The sequence below is a fragment of the Pleurodeles waltl genome, chromosome 2_2 (genome assembly GCF_031143425.1).
Source record: "Pleurodeles waltl isolate 20211129_DDA chromosome 2_2, aPleWal1.hap1.20221129, whole genome shotgun sequence".
Taxonomy (NCBI): Eukaryota; Metazoa; Chordata; class Amphibia; order Caudata; family Salamandridae; genus Pleurodeles; species Pleurodeles waltl.
Window position 1 is genome coordinate 1,041,876,501 of NC_090439.1, and position 20,755 is coordinate 1,041,897,255.

Here is a 20,755-nt window from a genome sequence, read left to right on the forward strand (position 1 = left end):
AAATAAGGAGGCAAAAAGCAAAAAGTCTGCGGAATGACTCTGTAAAAGGGCCAGGTCCAACACCTTACATTTCCTTTTTCAGGCAGTCATACTCAATATTTCTTTGTACATCACACTGAACCATATATTAACAATAGTTAATGCACAGTCTGCTCAACAGGAGGCTCCCAGACTCACCAAGAGTCTCCAGACTATGCTCTTTAATACACTGGTGGAGCTAGCACTAGTGTAGTTAAAGTTAGATCACACTTTACATAGGTAAGTTATTTATGGATTTGTTAACAGGTTTAGTTCTGATTGAAAATGTGCACAAAAAAAATAAAAGGTCCGTCAACTTCTCCTTCATGAATAGTTTTGCGCTGATCCATCAAGCAAGGGTCTCAAAAGTGCAAATTCCCATTTCATTCCTTGAGGGATGGATTTGCTGTCCAAAATACAAAAAATGCTAAATGGATTCACACAAAATTTGGCACAAAGTTAGAACTTTATTCATAAAGAGTGCTTTTTGTGATCTGGTGAAAATCGGCTCTGCTGTTTTTAATTAGCATTTAAAGAAAAGGTTGGAGATATCTGGACAATTGGCACTTTCTTACTCTTGTGGGATGATACTGTGGTACTCTAAAACATTTCAGAAGTGCAGCACTGTACTAAAATAATCTGATTGGATAGCAGAAACATTGAAGATAATGTTGTGGCTGCCATTACAAGACTCTGAGACTCGCCCATTCATGAAAAAGGAAATTTGATTGCCAGTACTGTGGTACTTCTGTAGGACCCAGTGCACCTCCCCACAACTGGTGATGTTATCTGTGATGTCATAAATGATGTAATTTGGGATGTCATCATTTCAACACCTAACTAACTCTTAATTTACGTGAAAAAAGGCCTAGCAATTCAGTGAAAAACTAAAGGTTAAAGTGATGTTATAGTAAGATGAAAATGTCAGCTTAAATGTAACACTTAAAACTAAAAAACACTGAAATTCACCTGTTCGAGTTAACTCAAGCAAATATAATTTGCGCCTCTGCCATGCACAGTGTAAGTATCAATGATGGCATTTTATTTGTCATCAGTGAGATTAATAATGATGTCATGCAACAAGTGACCAGTTATGTAATATAGGAGTTCATAAGCAGTGCCCTAAGCAGGACCTACCTGAGGGGTGACAAATATGTATCAAAAAGGAAGGTTTAGGTTTGGCAAAAGGGTTATTTTGCTAAGTCGAATTGAAATATTAAAACATGAACACAGACTGCAATAGCAGGTCTGAGACATGTTTGAAAAGGCTACTTAAGTGGGTGGCACAATCGCACAATAGGTGCTGGAGGCCAACTAGTCATATTTAATGTACAGGCCCTAGGTAAATGTAGTAGCACTTTACTGGGGACTAATAAGTAAATTAGATGTACCAGTTGCACGTAAGACAATTTTACCAGGCTTAGAGGAGAGAGCACAAGCACTCTAGCACTGGTTAGTAGTTATAAAATGCACAGAGTCCTAGGTCAGCAAAAACAAATTCAGAAAAAGCAGGAGGAAAGAAGGCAAATGGTTGGGGGAAGACCATGCGAAAGAATTTCAGGTCTAAAAGGCACCATCTCTGGCATGTATGTTAACAAAAAAGTCATTCTGAAATAAAGTCCCAAATTCCTGGTTACAAGAAAAAAAGAAACAGTTCGGGAGGGGTGTGGGAGGCTGGCCCTCTGTGTAGTGTGCAAAGCCGGGCACATTGTGCAGGGGCTCCAGGCAACCACAGGTTGGATTACAGGGGTAAAAACTAGATCACCTAGAGCTCTAGTTTTTAAGGTAGCTTGGTCGAGCAGTTAGGCCAATCTTGGAGAAGTGCAAAGCATTTGTTGTGCTCACATGCAACTCACACACTCAAAGGAATTACTCAAGACCAATTTATAAAAATACCTCAGGTTTTATGTAATTTTTATGCCTAAGGTTATCAAAATTGGGTAAGTACTTTTTGAGATATGATTTGTTGACGTTTTAATAAAAATTGTCTTTTTGTGCATAGGAATCAATGGAAGATCACTTTTAAAAATATATGAACAATCGTACAGTTGGTTTACCAAGTTCTTCTCTTGCCAGTTGGTTGAGGTCATCGGGGGGCACACTGGTCCAGCTGGAGATGTTCCCGGTTCTGGCAGGAGCAGTGGGAGAAGGTCTCTGGAGCTGGTGCAGGGCTACTGCTGGGGATCACTTGGAAAAGCACTGAACAGGTAAGTTTAAAGATGGTTCCTTGTGGTCCCCTTGGGGTGTGGAGGTTGCACGGAGTGGGGGACCATTAGGGCACAGTAGGTTTTTCGGTGCAGGGCACAGAGCTAATCCATGAGCTTGGAGCTGTGCGCAATGATGCCCTCCCAGAGCAGGAGGTAAGTTGGCTCAAGGGTAATTTGCAGGACAACAGAGGAACTCTGGTGGGATGTCCAGGGTGTTCCTGAAGTCCCATGACTAGGATTTCCTCCTGGTTCTTTTGAAGCCCCAGGTGAGCTGTTTTTCTAGTTGTCTGACATTAGCAGACTAATACTCAGGGTATTGGCACAATTTGGCTGCTGGAGGGTGCAGTGCCACCAACCTTTGCACACTGGCAGGGGTTGTAATCATGTTCATTGTTAAGTAGTTTGGTCCAGCTGCAGTGTCTGGTTCAGAAGTTAGTGGCTGGTCAGTGAAGTGACCCTCCCTGGCTTGCTGGTGTCTTGCTGTTCTATGGCTATTTTTGAAGCTTGAAGATCCTCTGGGGTCCTTTAGAGTTTTTCAGCTTGTCCAGCAGCTCCTCAGTGGCGATTGTCGGTCCTGGGTGTAGCAGACAGGATCTGGTGCCTTTTCAGCAGGTCCCCACTTCTTGTGCCTTGGATCTTCTTGGTGCTTGTCTTCTTTTGTCTATCGAATCTGATTTCCTGGTCTAGGGATGCCCAATGAATACTGTTTTTAATGGGTGTTTTAGGAGGAACCTTGTAGTGAACAATGGGTCATCTATTTTAGGGTGGCAACACCCACTAAGTGACCACCTCCTGTAGGGAGGAATTGCTTCCCTGTAATAGGTTGGCTATTTTTCCTCCATCCTAGATGGAGGATAGTAAAATGGAGTTTCCAATTCGCAGCCAACTCCTTAGAGGTGGTGCATGCCAGGTGGGGCCACTCCTCCTACCCTTTGTGTATTTTCCAGCTGTTGCTCCCGCCAAAAGTGGGGGTTTGCATTGGGGGTGATCATCTGCTGCTAGCAGCAGGCTTGGGTGTTGAGTTTCAAAGGCAGTAAGCCCTTTGAAGCTCGCCACCAGGGCAGTTCACATTCCTGAGGGAGGGGGTGTTAGCACCTCTACCCAGAATGGGCTTCGTTCTACAACCTAGGGAGAAGACCTCCCACCACAAGGTTGTAGATTGGATGTCTGGATGTGGCAGGCCAGATAGGATCAGTCAGCAACCATGCCAGGGTAGTTAGCTTTTGTAGGGAGGACCTCTGAGGTGGCTCATGGGTACATTTTGAAATAAATCCAATACTGGTACTAGTTTGGATTTATCATTCTGAGTTGTTTGATGCCGAACAACCCAGGGTTCAGAGTGGCCATCATGTAGCTTGGAAACTCGTATTGACCAGTGTCCAGCACGTGTATTAAAATGGCTGCTCTGTTCACTCACTATTCCCCAGGATCGGCAAGGACACAGTGAGGGCATATTGCTCATGCAGCTATGCCCTCACATATAATATGGTGCACCCCAACTTAGGACTGGAAGGCCTGCCAGAGGGGTGTCTTACCCATAGTGTATGCAGAGGGGTGTCTTACCCATAGTGTATGCAGTGTATGGTGGACAGGCCACACAAGCAGTGTGCCATGTCGAGTCTGTGTTTTAGGTTTGCCCCCAGAGTACTCAGCCTACAACGGTAGGAATGGGTGTATCTGGGTGCCTGACCCTAGGGGGTGGCACAATTAGTGCTGCTGCCTTTGGGGACCTACCCTTAATACTCCATGCCCTGGGTACCTAAGTACCTTTTACTAGGGATTTATAGTGGAGCTAAAGGTGGATCCATTTGTGTAAATGCATCACAACAGTTTTAGGGAAAGAGCTCTGGCCCAGGGAACCTGGTTAGCAGGGGCCCTAGGCAATACAATTTCTAGGCTCATCATATATCAGGCATAAAGTGGGGACTAACCATGGCAAAAAGAGGCCCTTCCTCACAAGGTGCTCAAAGTGCAAGGCTTGTAAATATGGAAAAACATGAATGTGTTTGAAACAAATGCGATAAAACTTTAATAAACACACACATTGCACGCAGGAGCACATTCACAGTGCACGTCTTGGAGTATCCATGTAGAAAAACATATATTGGTAGCACGATTTTCCAATTGCAAACTTAGATTTCAGGGCACTTGTGGGCTATAGAAGATTATGATGCAAATTACCCAGTGACAAGTGATTATGAGGTCTTGATGTGGTAAAGAAACCAATGTGAGGTGGAAATAGAGTTAAGATGCTCAAACAATTGGCGTTTAAATACATACTGAGACTGAAAACTTAATATCCCTTTGGTCATAACTAGGATGAGGAAATTTATGTGCACTTATCAGCAATGAACTTACTGAAATATGCCAAATATGTCAACTGTTTGGATGCAGTTTTGTTCATAAAGAAAGATTATTGCTTACCTGTGAACAATGAACTATTTTGAATAGTAATGATTTAGTTATTTTGTTACTCCATTGAAAGTTCCCTGCTAGATTTAGGCTGTTTCTTTGTGTACTGCATCTCATGGAATACATGGTTTCAGTCATCTTTTTTGGAATCAGAAGTTCCGCTCGTCTAGACAGGAGCTCATTTGCCCAGTAGAAGACAGGACTAGAATTCAACAAAAGAACTGCCTTATGACTTTTGATATGAAGGATAGTTGTGATTCCAATAATTCAGTTTCGATCTCAAGTTATGACACACTAATTTGCAAGAGGGTGAGAAAAAGACTACATTTCTCCTAAGCCTAGGAACATGAAAATGTGCTTGTGGTCAGCATGTAGATTGGGGAAGGAAACGCTTCTCCATTCCTTTGCGAAAGGACACTTAATGCACTGAAAAGTGTAAAACATATAGGGTATCAAATTAAAAGAATATGAAGTGTCAGTTTATTAGCTACAGTTTGTGATAAACTCTTGAGATCGAGTTATTGTAGGGGAGTTTAGCCCAGAATGCTAGACTAGAAAAAGAGCTATAGGACTCTTATTTATTGTGTAGAAAGGAAAAAACTTCAAACATCACCAAGTGCGTTGATGATTGGGAAATAGAGTAAATGAAGTGACCTGAAAGATTGAAAGAGAGATAGAGAGAGTGTGTTACATAACCAGTTGTTAAAAAGTGGTGAGTGCCACAGTGATGAGTGAGTGATGAAGATCAGGCTTTTCTAGTAGCCCACTTGATCCCAGGTTTGGCTAGACTCACACCTGCTCAAGGCCAGGATACCCTCCTGGGCAATAGTGTGCTCTACAGATCCGCATAGCATAAAATAAGAGGGTTATTCAAGGAATCCGAAATCATGAGGTGTGTCAAAAATATTCATATTGATGTGTCTGACAAATCCACACACAGAAATCCTTTAAAAAATATTTGTGACCTCTGTGAGCGGTAGTATTATGTTGTCATTATCATAGCAAGTGTTATTTTATAGAGGGATATGAAGAAATGTCCTTGCAAGCACTTTTCCAAAGAACTAAAGCAATTCACCTAGAGTTGCTGACTCTGTAATAGATTTGTAAATATATATGTGATGATGGTCTACAAAGGACACCCTCAAAATCACAAACTAAACAACATCTTAACATAACGTCCTCTAATTTATAGGATATCTTATGGCAAATAGGATAGATGATGCACACACGTATAAACATTTAGATGTAATTCATTACATATCACTGCACAGCAGTTCAATAATATATACGGAGTTATATATATTTGTTTGTTTTCTAACTCATTAACTTGTGAATACTACCAGTCGGAGCGCTGGTTGTGTACTTGGTTGAAGCTCTATACACGGCCCTTCTCTCATTCTGTATTCTGCGAGAGCATCGCTATTCATTGGTTGCCTGTGCTTTCGCTGGGAATTGAATTTGAATTGAGGGTTAGCTCCTAGAAACCCGGGTGTTGTGACCACATTGGAAAATGGAATGGCTTGGCAAAAAGTCGATTGTGCAAAGACAAATTTTGTGACCTTGCGAATGGAAATGTGATTTTTGCTGACAAGCAGGCTCAGTCTGGGCGTCATCATTTAGTCTCCCACCGTAACCACTAAATACACCTTGTCTCGATTCACTAGGTCAGAAAATCTTTCTTTCTCTGATAAGCTACCACGCGGCCTGCTTCGTATCTAACCTGCCAGTCAGCGCAGAGCCGGGTTCATCTTCAGAGGAAATGCCACACACTCACCCTTTTCTAATGTGGTCTGTGAAATTTTAAAGCAATAAAACATTCTGCACCACAAGAAATTCTACAGTAATAATTATTTTTAATGATACCAAATAACACGTGCTTCTAAATGGAAGTGAAATGAAATGGAAAAAATATGCAGCATAAATGTGTCACCTTTGGCGTAATGTGGCATACTAAAAGAAACTGCTCCGAGAGCTTGCCCTCAGGGGTCTGTGTTGCCAAAAATGTCTTTGAACTGCTTCCTCTGCAGCTATCTGGTTTATAAAAACACTTAGGTGATATGAGTGCATAACAAAAATCATATTAACGTTATGGAAGAAATGAGATATAAAATGCATACTGGAATGCTAGTTGCATGACGTTTTTATGAGTGAACATACGTTACAAGACATGCCCAGACGATTTGGTAGAGGCATGTCACAGAAGAGACGTGCTGCAGCTGCAATCGGCAATTAGATCCTCGTGAGCTGTGCTGTAGCGACATGTATGAATGAAAAAAATCAACATTTGTGCCAGGAAGGTTTCATTCATATTTTAGCACTCAGATCAAAGTCTGATAGAGGAATATGATTCGCTAGCAAGAGGTTGATAACACTGATTACGGGAAGGTAAGAGTATTGATTTATTTTTTCGTATCAAAAAACACTTTATTCGTGTTCAGCGAAACGTCAAGTTCCGCAGCAGTTCAGGTCAGTTATTAGAGCGACAACTAAAGATAACTAGCCCAGTGAAACCTGCCTAGCACAATAAATATGCGCGGTCATTATTGTGTCCATACAGCTGCCTATAAAACAATATCTGGCCTTGGCGCTGGGGGGCGAGATTGTGAGGGTGTCAATGAGAAGTAAAGCTATACGACGCGAAGCCAGAAGTGGTGCATCGTGGCAGCGAAAGCAGCAGGGTCCACCTAATTGAGAAATATTTCACCAGGTAGCTGCAAATACCAGCGTTTGGACCAGTTGAGCTAAAACGTTTTTTGCCCTGGGGACTTTTAAGCCCCAAATTGTTCTTTTATTTTAATTTCATTAAGTTTTAATTCACTTAATCAATCATTTGGGGTCTTAATAGAAGGTTCCCCATATTTTGGCGTGGTAACTTTCAAAGGGTAGGGAGAGCCATCAACGCCAGGGACAGTGCTTAGTTTGTGAAAAAAGTGCTGTCAATGACAGTACCAACGCAACTACTAAGCATAACACTCCTACAAGTGTGACAAATCAGCATATTGCTGGCTCTCAAAGCCATAAGAACGGCTTGGACAGCAGGTATCGGTCAGTTTTGATGTATATAGAATTTATAAACAACTGCTCTGCTCATCTCTAAATTAGACAGAGAATGCCACCATCTGTCTTCAGGGCTGTTGTTGACAATTAGGTGTTGGTGCTGAGCACCGAAGATCACCATCTCAAATTAAGCACTGGCCAGAGGTACTTGTAACTCTGACGAACAAAGCTACCACAGGTTTATTAGGTTGAGTCTGCGGGTTTGCTCTGAAATGAGGACCAATGTGTAGAATGTGATATATTGGGCCTGATTGTGCAGTTATTCCTCATTTTCCACGCAGTGTCACCATTAGCAGTCTTAGGCCCATATATATACTTTTTTAGCGCCGCATTTGCACCGCTTTTTGACGCAAAAGTGGCACAAATTTACAAAATGCAACGGTATTTTGTAAGTTTGTGCCACATTTGCGTCAAAATGCGGCGCTAAAAAAGTATACATATGGGCCTTCATGTGAAAAACAACAGGTCCCTTGACTTATCACAGACATTGTCATTTGAGGGAGCCATTAACTCTAATTATAAGTCATGCATTAAAGGGCAACTCATAAAAGGCCCTTGGTGCTACAGCCAAATTTTCAACCCACAGGAGTCTAGGTGGTGAAATACTAAATTCAAAACAATTCAGCTCACTTAAAATACAAATAATGTAATGTCTTTGCAAGTGAATTAATTAATTAATAGCCTCCACATATATGTACTGACATAAAATAAAGCAATATGTAAACATCTATACCAGATGGAAATTGTTAGAAATAATGTCTCTGGTTGGCAGTCAGTATGCACTCTGTCCAAGCAGGGACCTTCAATCAAGTCAGGGCAAGAGAGGTACTCACTTAAGATAACCCCTGCTAACCCCCTTGCTAGCTTGCCACAAGCAGTCAAGCTTATCTCAAAGGCAATGTGGAAAGTATTTGTACCAACACACACAGTAATACAGTGAAAACACTACAAAATGAACACCTCAACAGTTTAGAAAAATGGCCAATATTTATCTAAATCAAACAGGACCAATACAACAAACATCCAACATACACACGTAAAGTTATGAATTTGTCAAATAATAGTCTTACTCCATAGAAGACAATGGAAATGTTGTTGTTCTGCAAAGTACCTGGTTTGCGTAAAAAATAAAGCAGCACTGGCGAGCGTGGATCGGAAAAGTCATTGATGAGTCGATTCCTTACTCGCAAGTATCGATTTCAGCCGCAAAGCAGGTGGTGTGTCATTTTTACAAAGGTGTTGCAGGTGGTGCATTAAAAGTTTCCCTGCACAGCGTCCTGTGCGTGGATTTCAGTCCTTGTTCTACCAGCTTCACCTTTCAAGGGCCCAGGGACTGAATAGGGCACCACTTGGCAGGACAGGTGCTGGCAGAGGAAGTCTTCGATGGCCCTGAGACTTTAAAACAGGAGACAATTTCAGACCAACCACTTGGAGACACTTCACAGGCAGGAATATACCACAAAGTCCAGTCTTGGTCCCCTTTCACAGGCAGAAGGTGCAACTGCAGGATAGCCCAACAAAACACAGACACAGTCACGGGCAGCACTTCTCCTCAGCTCTTCAGCTCTTCTCCTGGCAGAGGTTCCTCTTGAATCCTTGAAGTAATCTGAAAATCTGGGGTTTTAGGTCCACAACTTATACCTGATTCTGCCTTTGAAGTAGGCAAACTTCAAAGGAAAGTCTCTGTTGCTCACAAGATCCTGCCTTGCCCAGGCCTGGCTCCAGATTCACACTGGGGGGTTGGAGACTGCATTGTGTGAGGGCAGGCACAGCCCATTCAGGTGTAAGTGTCAGCTCCTCCTTCCACTCTAGCACAGATGACTCCTCAAGATATGCAGGCTACACCCCAGGTCCCTTTGTGTCTCTGTCTAGTGGAGATTCACAAACAGCCCAGCTGTCAGTGTGACCCAGACAGGGAATACACAAACAGGCAGAGTCACATAATGGTTTAAGCAAGAAAATGCCCACTTTCTAAAAGTGGCATTTTCAAACAGACAATTTAGAAACCAACTTTACCAAAAGACGAATTTTAAAATTGTGGTTCAGAGATCCCAAACTCCATATCTCTATCTTCTCCCAAAAGGAAACTGCACTTAAAGGTTATTTAAGGAAGCCCCCATGTTAACCAATGAGAGATAAGCCTTGCAACAGTGAAAAACAAATTTGGCAGTATTTCACTAATAGGACATGTAAAACACATCAGTGCATGTCCCCCATTTAACATACACTGCACAGTGCCCATGGGACTACTTAGGGCCTACTTTAGGGGTGCCTTGTATATTTAAAGAGGGAAGGCTTGGTCCCGGCAAGTGCCACTTGCCAGGTCGAATTGGCAGTGCAAGACTGCACACACAGACACTGCAGTGGCAGGTATGAGACATGTTTACAGGGCTACTCATGTGGGTGGCACAACCAGTGCTGCAGGCCCACTAGTAGTATTTGATTTACAGGCCCTGGGCACCTCTAGTGCACTTTACTAGGGACTTACTAGTAAATCAAATATGCCAATCAGGGATAAACCACTCACCAATACAATTTACACAGAGAGCACATGCACTTTAAAACTGGTTAGAAGTGGTAAAGTGCCCAGAGCCCTAAAGCCGACAAAAACAGGTCAGAAAAAATAAGAGAAAGAAGGCAAAACTTTTGGGGATAACCCTGCAAAAAGGGCCATGTCCAACAGTTCGTATTCTATGTCCATATCCATACACACAGATCTAATTATTTTGCTTCTGCTTCGACCATCACTCAAATTTCAAAAGATTCCAATTCTACAAAAAACTTTTCTCAGATGCAAATACCCAACTAAAACATCACACTAGAATATTAACAGTTATATTAAATGTGTTTTGGGTGACAAGCTTCTCAAGGATGCAAAATAACATCTAAGAGAGCTAAGTTTCAATCTCTTGAAAGAAAAAATTTAATATTCACTAAAGATATTTAAAAAAACTATTCATGCATAGAGAGGCCAATGCATGGTTTAGAATTACAACTGAATATGTTTCCATACCTGTTAGAGGTCCCTACACTGCTCTCAGTTACCCATATTTTTTCTTCAAATAAAATAAATCACTACAATTCAAACTGGTAGTAAAAGAGTTAAGAGTTGAATAGAACTAACAGAAAGTAACGATCTTATACATTATACTGGCCAAAAAGATTCTTTCACTTCTATGTGGTTGGAAAAATAAAAAATAAACATAATTTACCTTTCTCATTTTATGGAATCTCGTCATTGTTGTTTTGAATGGATAACAACCATAAATTATTTTGCAAACTATTTTCAAAGTAAATACTACCTTTTCGCATTCACTTGTGTTGTTGATTCTCTTACAGATGGTAATTTGAGTGATAATGCATTCTTTCACATGCTGTCATCTTATACCAAAGGTTCAATCATTTGAGATATTTATTCTGTTGCAAAAATAGTAGGTTGGAATCATAAAAGTAATTACTATGGAAAACAGATTACATCTCATGGCCTGTTAAATTTTGGGATAATAATTGGCTTAAGGTTCACAAAACATCTTGCATTGAAATCAACCAATTTGTATTCTTTATTCATGATAGATTGTTAATGAGCCATTCTTTCTTTAAAAAGATAACATTTTAGCGATAACAACAATTGATCATGTAACAATAGTTCACGTGATGTATTTCATATAATCATATCCTCAAGTTCTAATTTTTGGTGGAAGGTCTGAGCAAATAAACATGACATACTACTACATACTACATCCTTTTACATTTTCCTAATATTTTTCTAGCCAGACTGTCAAATGATTGGGCTCTACTCAATAGTATGAAAAAAATAATTGCTCTTCTATTAGCAATTGTTTTTCAAAAGGTAACATTGAAATGGAAACATCAGTTTGAGATTGATTTCAAATGCTAGTGGTATAGTGTTTGCTATAAGCATAGGCCGGGCCAAGTTGTTATGGTGCCTAATACAATAGCTGGCAGAAGAGACGTATTATAGCTGCCTCTAACTAATTGTATTAATATTTCATGTTTATTGAAAACCTTTTACTGTGAAAGATCAGCAGAAGTGCCTAATCCTCCTCAGATATGTTTTGTAATGTAATAACATATTCGCATCTCATTACTTTCCCTTGTTTAATGTTCTTATATTGAACAAGGGAAAACATTCCTGCTTACAATGGAGGCACCCTTGCACCGCGCCTTGGCTTTAGGCAGCATTGGCTCTAGGCAGCACATTGTGCGCCAATGCTTGGAAAAGGCAGAAATGCACCGTATTATTGAAATATTGCACATTCCTGCCATTTCCCCATTTCATAGAGCAGTGCAGCAAGGCGGCTTGCTGCGCTGCATCACATAATGATAAATCTGCCCCTAAGTTTTTAATATAAGTTTGTCAAAATCAATAGAGCCACATCATGGCCTTTATGGTTTTCGGGATATTGTACAAGTTTTCTACCAAGATCTTCACTGTTAATGTCAGGAAATAACTCTGTAATACCATAATTTCTCAGTCATATTTTTGGGTTGATGTGGGAAAAGTACTGAAAGAAACAGTGATTCCTGACTCAATATAGAAATATGGTACTAATGGCTCCTGATATTGGTACGACTAGTAGATTCATTACCACCGTTTGTAATAGGCAGGTTCCTAATCAGACGATTGGAATGAATCAGACTGGACCTACGCCTGAAGGCTGCATGGCGGCAACATGAGGCAGTGACATACATCTAATGGGGCCAATGCAAGTCACATGTATTAGCAACTTTGTCCCAGAGTTTAGGTGCAAATTTGGTAGATAATTTACAGCACAGTGTATGGAGAAAGTTTTTTCTGTTTGATCTTTTTCTCAATGTGGATGACTTGCATCTGGCTTCTCACACTTGGGTGCCAATATTTTTAGCAGAAGTAATTTTGTGGTACTTCAGGATTTATTCATATAACAAAGGACCTTTTGGTCCAAGTTTCCAGCATAATTTTGGAGCTATACTCATACTCCTCGTCCTCCACAACCTTACCCGTGACAAGTCTCAAACTGTAAGCACAGCATTGTTTTCTACTGTAATGTACACAATCATGAATGTATATTCCAAAACCACAGTGGTATCCTCAGACACAGCAAATCACAAACACGGTCACTCATGGAATCCACAGCCTCAGATTCCACCCCAAGATTCCAGAGTGCATGACTTCAGAGGTCATTATCCCAGGTAATTGTTCTGTTATTTTTGAATAACACCCTTCTGTAGGTGTCCAATCTGCAAGTTCATAATTTACATTTGTAGTGATAGAAGTCTTTAGAAAAGGATACCAAACTGAAAAAGTAAAATTGATCCTGACCCTCTTTCTATTAGTTGTTTACAAAGTTACATGCAAAAGGATTTCTGAAAACCATCTTTCTTACAAATAGGAGTTTGTGGAGTGGAAGCAACAAAACCACAGGAGGGGCCCATGCAATTACAAATCGAGTTAACAGGTAGCAAGAGGAGTCTGACTCTAGATGTTATGTTATGTGAATTTATATAGCGAGTGGCTACCCGAAGGACTCCCAGTGTTGTTAGGAGTTACAAAGACACCCCGGTAGCCAGGAAAGTAAAAACATAAACAAAATACCTTTTTCTGTAGCACCGAAGAACGTTTTACCAATCCGGACCAGATAGCTGCCGCAGGTCATAGAGTAAGTGAGGGAAACACACAGACCACATCCATTTTAGAGGCTTTGTTACAGAAACTATGTGTTCACTTGGAAAATTGTTTTCTATGTGAGAATAATAAAAAGTTATTATGTGTAAATCCCCGAAATTTCCCAGCCTTAGTGTCAAATCTGCACCTGTAGCCTTACCGAATTAAACATTCATAAACTTCCCTCATCCAGTTTAGTTTTGTCACATTATGAATTGTTAGACCTGGCATCCTTGGTGTGGTCTCCCCTGTCTTTTTTGCCTCTGCTTCCCATGTTTTGACTGTGTGCTGTACTCTGTTTTTACTGTTCTTAGTACTCTGGGCACGTTACCACTGCTGACCATTGCTAAAGTGCAAGTGCTCCCTGTTGGACTTTCTTTCTTATGCAGGGTCATCCCCGATCTTTTTGCCTCCTGCCTCCTATTTTTTCTGACCTGTTGCTGTTGGCTTTTGAACTCTGAGCACTTTACCGCTGCTAACCAGTGCTAAAGTGCATATGCTCTCTGTCTAAATTGTATGAAATTGGTTTATCCATGATTGGCATATTTGATTTACTAGTAAGTCCCTAGTAAAGTGCACTACAGGTGTCAGGGCCTGTAAATCAAATGCTACTAGTGGGCCTGCAGCAATGATTGTGTCACCCACATAAGTAGCTCTGTAATCATGTCTCGGACCTGCCACGGCAGTGTCTGTGTGTGCAGTTTTAACTGTAAATTTGACTTGGCAAGTGTACCCACTTGCCAGGCCTAAACCTTCCCTTTTCTTACATGTAAGGCACCCCTAAGGTAGGCCCTAGGTAGTCCCAAGGGCAGGGTGCAGTGTATGGTTAAGGTAGGACATATAGTAATGAGTGTTATATGTCTTGACAGTGAAATATTGCTAAATTCCTTTGTTCACTGTTGAAAGGTCTGTCCCTCTCAGAGGTTAACATGGGGGCTACCTTTAAATCTGATTAAAGTGTAGATTCCCTTTGGGAGCCGATGGACATGTGGAGTTTGGGGTCTCTGAGCTCAAAATTTAAAAATACATCTTTTAGTAAAGTTGATTTTAAGATTGTGTGTTTGAAAATGCCACTTTTAGAAAGTGAGCATTTTTTTGCTCATACCATTTCTGTGACTCTGCATGTTTGTGGATTTCCTGTCTGGGTCAGTTTGATAGTTGGGCTGGTTGCACCTCACACTAGACAGTGACAGAAAGGAAGCTGGGGTGTAGCCTGCATATCCTGATGAGCAATCTGTGCTAGGAGGGTGAGGAGGAGTGGTCACTTACACCTGAAAGGGCTGTGCCTGTCCTCACACAATGCAGTCTCCGACCTCCTGGTGAGTGTCTGCGGCCTGGCCTGGGCAAGGCAGGATTTCACATTCCAAAGAGACTTCACTTTGAAGTAGGCCTACTTCAAAGGAGAAATTGGGTATAAGAAGGGCACCCAAAACCACTGACTTTAGATCACTTCTGGACATCAAGAGGAACCTCTGCCTGGAGAGGAGCTGAAGAGCTGAGGAGAAGTGCTGCCCTGCCAGTGACTGTGCTTTGTGGAGCTATCCTGCAGTTGCTGCTTCTGCCAGAGTGAGAGGGCAAAGACTGGACTTTGTGTGCCTTCCATCTTGTGAAGAAATCTCCAAGGGCTTGATTTAGAGCTTGCCTCCTGTTGTTTGAAGTCTCAGGGACAGCAAAGACTTCTCTATGCCAGCACCTGGAGACTCTGGAGAGACTCCTTCTCTGACAAGTAGTGCCCTATCCAGTCCTTGGGCCCTTGAAAGGAAAGCTGGTGGAAATTCAAGGAAATCGACTCCGGACAACTTCGGACCGATGCCGCTGCTAAATCCGGTGACGCTGCCTGCAACCGACTCTGTGATCTTCACTGGAACACGACGACCTTCGCAGGCCCTAAATCGCTGCAGCCCCACCAAAGTCCGTGACTCCGTGGAAGTCGCTGTACCACGTTCTGACCGACGCCACTCAAAGTGCACGGATTCAACGTTTCGCACAGACGCCACGATCCCCGACTTCGCGCATTTGCTTGTTTTCACTCTTCATCAAAGGTACTGTACTTGGGAGTCTATGCGACTCTGTGTCTGGCGCCGCTGGTGTCGGATTGTTAGGAACGACTCCGTCACAACATCGTGTTAACAGCATTTTGTGTTTCTAAGCGCTATTTTTTAGTTTAATCTTTAAAAATTCATAACTTGACTTGTGTATGTTGGATTTTTCTCCTTATAAGTTACTGTGTGTGTTGGTACAAATACTTTACACCTAGCACTCTGAAGTTAAGCCTACTGCTCTGCCAAGCTACCAAGAGGGTAAGCAGGGGTTAGCTGAGGGTGATTCTCTTTTACCCTGACTAGAGTGAGGGTCCTTGCTTGAACAGGGGGTAACCTGACTGTCAACCAAAGACCCCATTTCTAACACGCCTTGTGAAAATTGTATGTGTGATTGGCTTTTCCATGATTGGCATATTTGAGTTACTAGTAAGTCCCTAGAGGCCCTAGAGGTGCGTAGGGCCTGTAAATCAAATGCTACTAGTGGGCCTGCAGCACTGGTTGCGCCACCCACATGAGTAGCCATGTAAACATGGCTCAGACCTGCCACTGTAGTGTCTGTGTGTGCAGTTTAAAACTGCCAATTCGTGTACCTACTTGCCAGGGCTAAACCTTCCCTTTTTATACATGCAAGGCACCCCTAAGGAGCCCCATGGGCAGGGCGCATTGTATGTTAAGGGTGGGATATGTACTGATGGGTTTTACATGTCCTAACAGTGAAATACTGCCAAATTCGTTTTTCACTGTTGCAAAACCTATCTCTCTCATAGGTTAACATGGGGACTGCCTTTAAATATTATGAAAGTGCAGATTCCCTTTGAAAGCAGATAGAGATGTCGAATTTGGGGGTCCCTAAACTCACAATTGAAAAATACATATTTTGGTAAAGTTGTTTTTTAAATTGTTTGTTTGAAAATGCCACTGTTAGAAAGTGGGCATTTTCTTGGTTAAACCATTCTGTGACTCTCTCTTCTTTTGTATTCCCTGTCTGGGTCAGACTGAAAGTTGGTCTGTTTGTGGATCCCCATTAGACTGTGACACAAAGTTAACTGGGGTGTAGCCTGCATATTCTGATGAGCCATCTGAGCTGGAGTGGAGGGGAGGAGTGGTCACTTACACCTGATGAGGCTGTGCCTACCCTCACACAATGCAGTCTCCAACCCCTCGGTGTGAGTCTGGAGCCAGGCCTGGGTAAGGCAGGATCTTGTGAACAACAGAGACTTTCCTTCGAAGTCTGCATACTTCAAATGCTGAAAGGTGTATAAGTAGTGGACCCAAAACCTCGGACTTTAAATCACTTCTGGATTCAAGAGAAACCTCTGCCAAGGAGAAGAGCTGAAGAGCTACGAAAGAGTGCTGCCCCTGCCTGTGCTTTGTTGTGCTATCCTGCAATTGCTGATTCTGCCTGTGAAAAGGGACAAAGACTGGATTCTGTGGTATATTCCTGCTTGAGAAGAGTCTCCAAGTGCTTGAATTGAGCTTGTTTCCTGTTTTGAAGTCTCAGGGCCATCAAAGACTTCCTCTGCCAGCACCTGGACTCTCTGCTATGACTTGTGCCCTGCCAAGTGGGGTCTTATCAAGTCCCTGGGCCCAAGAAAGGTGAAGCTGGTAGAAAATGGACAGAAATACACGCACAGGAAGCCATGAGGGGAAATATCAACACACTCCTGCAACGCCGCTGAAAAATGATGCACCACCAGTTTCGCGGCTGAAATCCAAGCCCCACCTGCATTGCAGCTGGGAGATCGACGCATCGTAGCTGTAGAAATGAGACAACACCTGCTTGCGGCTGCTAATAACGACACAAACACCTCGCAGCACAGTTTTCCAAGAACATGCAACCAGATTTCTCACGCATCATCGCTGGGCATCAAAGTCATCGTGACCCTGCATGGATCCCAGGGGCCTTTTCTGGAAATCAACGCATTGCTCTCGTGCGGGAGAGGAAAATGACAAGGGGCCTACCCAACCAGAGAAGAAACGACGCACAGCCTCACTAACGAGTAAGGAATTGACACATTGCTGACTTTTCCAACGCTCGCTCGCCCATGCTGCTTTATTTTTTACGGAAAACTAGGAACTTTCTGTAAAATCAATGTTTCCATTGTTTTCCTTGGAGTAAGACTCTTTTTATTTTAAAAATTGGTAACTTGATTTGTGTATGTTGGATTTTTGTCGTTTTGGTCTTGGTTGATTTGGATTAAGATTGCCTATTTTTCTAAACTGGTGTGGTGTTCATTTTGTTGTGTTGTTACTGCATTACTGTGTGTGTTGGTACAAATACTTTACACATTGCCTTTGAGATAAGGCTGACTGTGCCAAGCTACCAAGGGGGTGAGCAGGGGTTGTCTGAGGAGTGTAACTCCTTTTCCCTGCCTAGATTGAGGGTCCCTGCTTGGACAGAGTGCAAACTGACTGCCAACCAGAGACCCCATTTCTAACGTGAATGAAATTGGCCTTTAAGGTTTTCACTGAAGATACAAACAAGTTAAGGTTTTACTCACTGATTGCAGGTCATCCAATTTTGGTTAGGGTGAAGTGTTGGAAATGTTAGTTCCTAAGCACTGTTTTATCAGGAGAAAAAATATACCTTGGCAGGGCAAGGAGCAGTCTGGTTTGAAACAGCTGTGTACTGAGCATTGCATGGCCGGACTGGATAACTTTACCACTCAAGGAGAGAAGGGAAATAGGCCTCAGCTGGATCCTGGGAACTAAAAGAATAGAGGAAGTGCATTCATTACCCTTGTAGGGAGTCAATTGGACGGTTCTGGGATTTCCCTTTTGTTTTACAGACACATGAAGTCAGGAGCCAGGCCTACTGCTGAGTGTTAGTCACATCTTTGTGACACCTCAAAACCTATCTCAAGTTTACAGTTGGTCTGATTTAAGCACCAACTGAGCCTTTTTCCTAATAATTAAAGTGTAATCTTTCTCAATATTTGCAACATGTGTTTGGTAAAGCATAATTTGTAATTCCTGGAGGATCTGGAAACATGTCCTGTTGCTGATCCATCTTTTCTCAGCTTCTGGAAGGAGCTGAAGACTCATCTCATGAAATACCATTTCACGTCATTTTGACAATATCACTAATCCCCCATCTCTTCCATTTACCTGCACTGCACCAACTCATTACCCACTTCCCGCTATTGTTTTCTCAATATGTTCTCCGTCTTCCGGCCCCTCCATTTCCCGCCCCATTAACACCATTAGAAATACCCTCCTCGTGCACAGCGCTCCATTCATTTGTATCTACCTCCACACTCTATGCATTCACTATCACACACACATATAGATAGATACTTCAGCTTTTGCAAGACTTATGTGGCCACGTGCAATTGGTGCATTGAAAATAGCAAGTGATCCCTTTAAAACACAACTGAAATGTGTGTATCATCTTCGGACACCACTGTTACACGATGTCCGTTTAGTTGCATTGTGAAACTTGTCCTGTTCCTACCTACCTTTCTGTAAAGGTATTAGAAATTTACCGCTTCAATTTAAGTTTTTGTTCATATATTCTTTACCGGCTGAGCGAACCTGTCTCCCTGGTTGAGGGAAACTTTCATAACCTGCTTAAGTGTTTTTTTTGCGATATCCATAAAACGAATCTGAGGCCGTTGCAGACACTTTTCTAAGCCTATTTCATTTAATGTGACTCTCTGCAGACAGGAGCCTTTTATTAAAAGTCTTTTTTTTCAACCCAAGTCCCAGTGTGGGCAAATAACAGGATGCTGCAATAAATGTAGCTTTAAGTAAGAGATAAGCACCACACAAGAACACTTACCAAGCACATACATAGATGACTTAGATATAATCATTTTCCAGAAATGTCTTTACCCACACACTGGGCTTAACTCTCCCAGTGCCTCAAATAGGAGCTGAGATGAACAGACTTAAAAGCTTGTGTCTTCAGCCACTAACAGTGGTACTTCCATGCAGCCTGACTATAGTTTTAGCTGCCTGCCAGGCCCCATGTAAGATAATAGAGGGACTTCAAGTCAGCCCCCTTCAGCATTGGTTTCTTTGGATCTTCCCTGTTTAGCACTTGCATGCTATAACACTGTTGATTATCATGGTTATAGTAAAGGATCATAATCCCACTAATCTCAAACTCACAGTCTGTGTTCAGTCTATATCACCTTAACAGGGGTCAGAACTATCTACATACTACAAACCAAAATCATTGCTATTTATGGGGACAATACCTCTAAGTGTGCATTATAAGAATACTGAAAGTCACTAGTAAGTTTCATGTCCCTACAGGGACAAAAGGCTACAAGCTGAGACGTTTTGTCAGATCTCAGATCACAAAGTGATGTGCAGTGTAGTTCTTCCATAAAAGAAGTAGGTATTTCTCCCATTCAGATAGCTTTCAGGTTGTCTCATACAATGAATAAGTAGTTCATTTTATTTTCGGTACTTCCTTTCACTTTTTTCAACCAAGGATTTTTTTAACACAAATCCAAGAATGCAAGAAATAAACCACAATTACACCCGATTTGAGATAACTAAAACCAATTGGGGATGCAGACAAAATCTCTGTGTAGGACTTCAGTGCTTAATTTGTAAATTAATGAGTCCCAGTGCCAGAAGCTCTGCTCAGAAGCTGGCTACAGGTGCAATTAAAAGTTGGCATGCCGAATGCCAAGGCTGGTAGCCTCAAAAACACCTCATGGATCTCTAATCCACTACAAGAAAGTCCCTGCCCTGTTATCTCACTGCACAGTGTTGTTAGCAATGATGTCATTTCAGATGTCACTTGGGATAATGTCAATGGAGTCAATGAGCATGTCATAAGAAATGTAATATGAGAGGGAAGAACCAGAACATGGAGAAGGTGCGAGTTGTAGTTAATTTGGGGCACATGTCATAGTAACTTGAGATAACTATGCTGAATTTCAATGGTTTTATTGGCTTAAAACGTTATGTTCCAAATTAGATTTTCACCTAACTATAACATCCCTTTCACCTTCATTTGTTTCAGTCAGTTTGTAAGTTTTTCGTAATATAATGTAAGATGTTATTACATTTACAACCCAGTTATTATTACAGGTCCTAATTATAACATCACTTTAATCTTTGGTCTTCTCAGTAAATTTCTATTTCATTTTTTTTTAAATTAAGATGTTCAAGGCCATGTGCGATGTAGGTTTGGATGCAGGGCCCAACCTGAGACTAAGCCCTGTGACTAAACCCTTATGTGTGCCCACCCCCCATTTTTTCTTGGGCTTTGGATCTGCCGCAATTCTCTAGGGAGACGCGCTGGTGATCGTGGTGTGCCTAAGCTTATGGGTGCCCAACACTCTGCTGCACCTTGGTTTCAACCACGGGTGATGAATAGTTGCTGCTTATGTCCA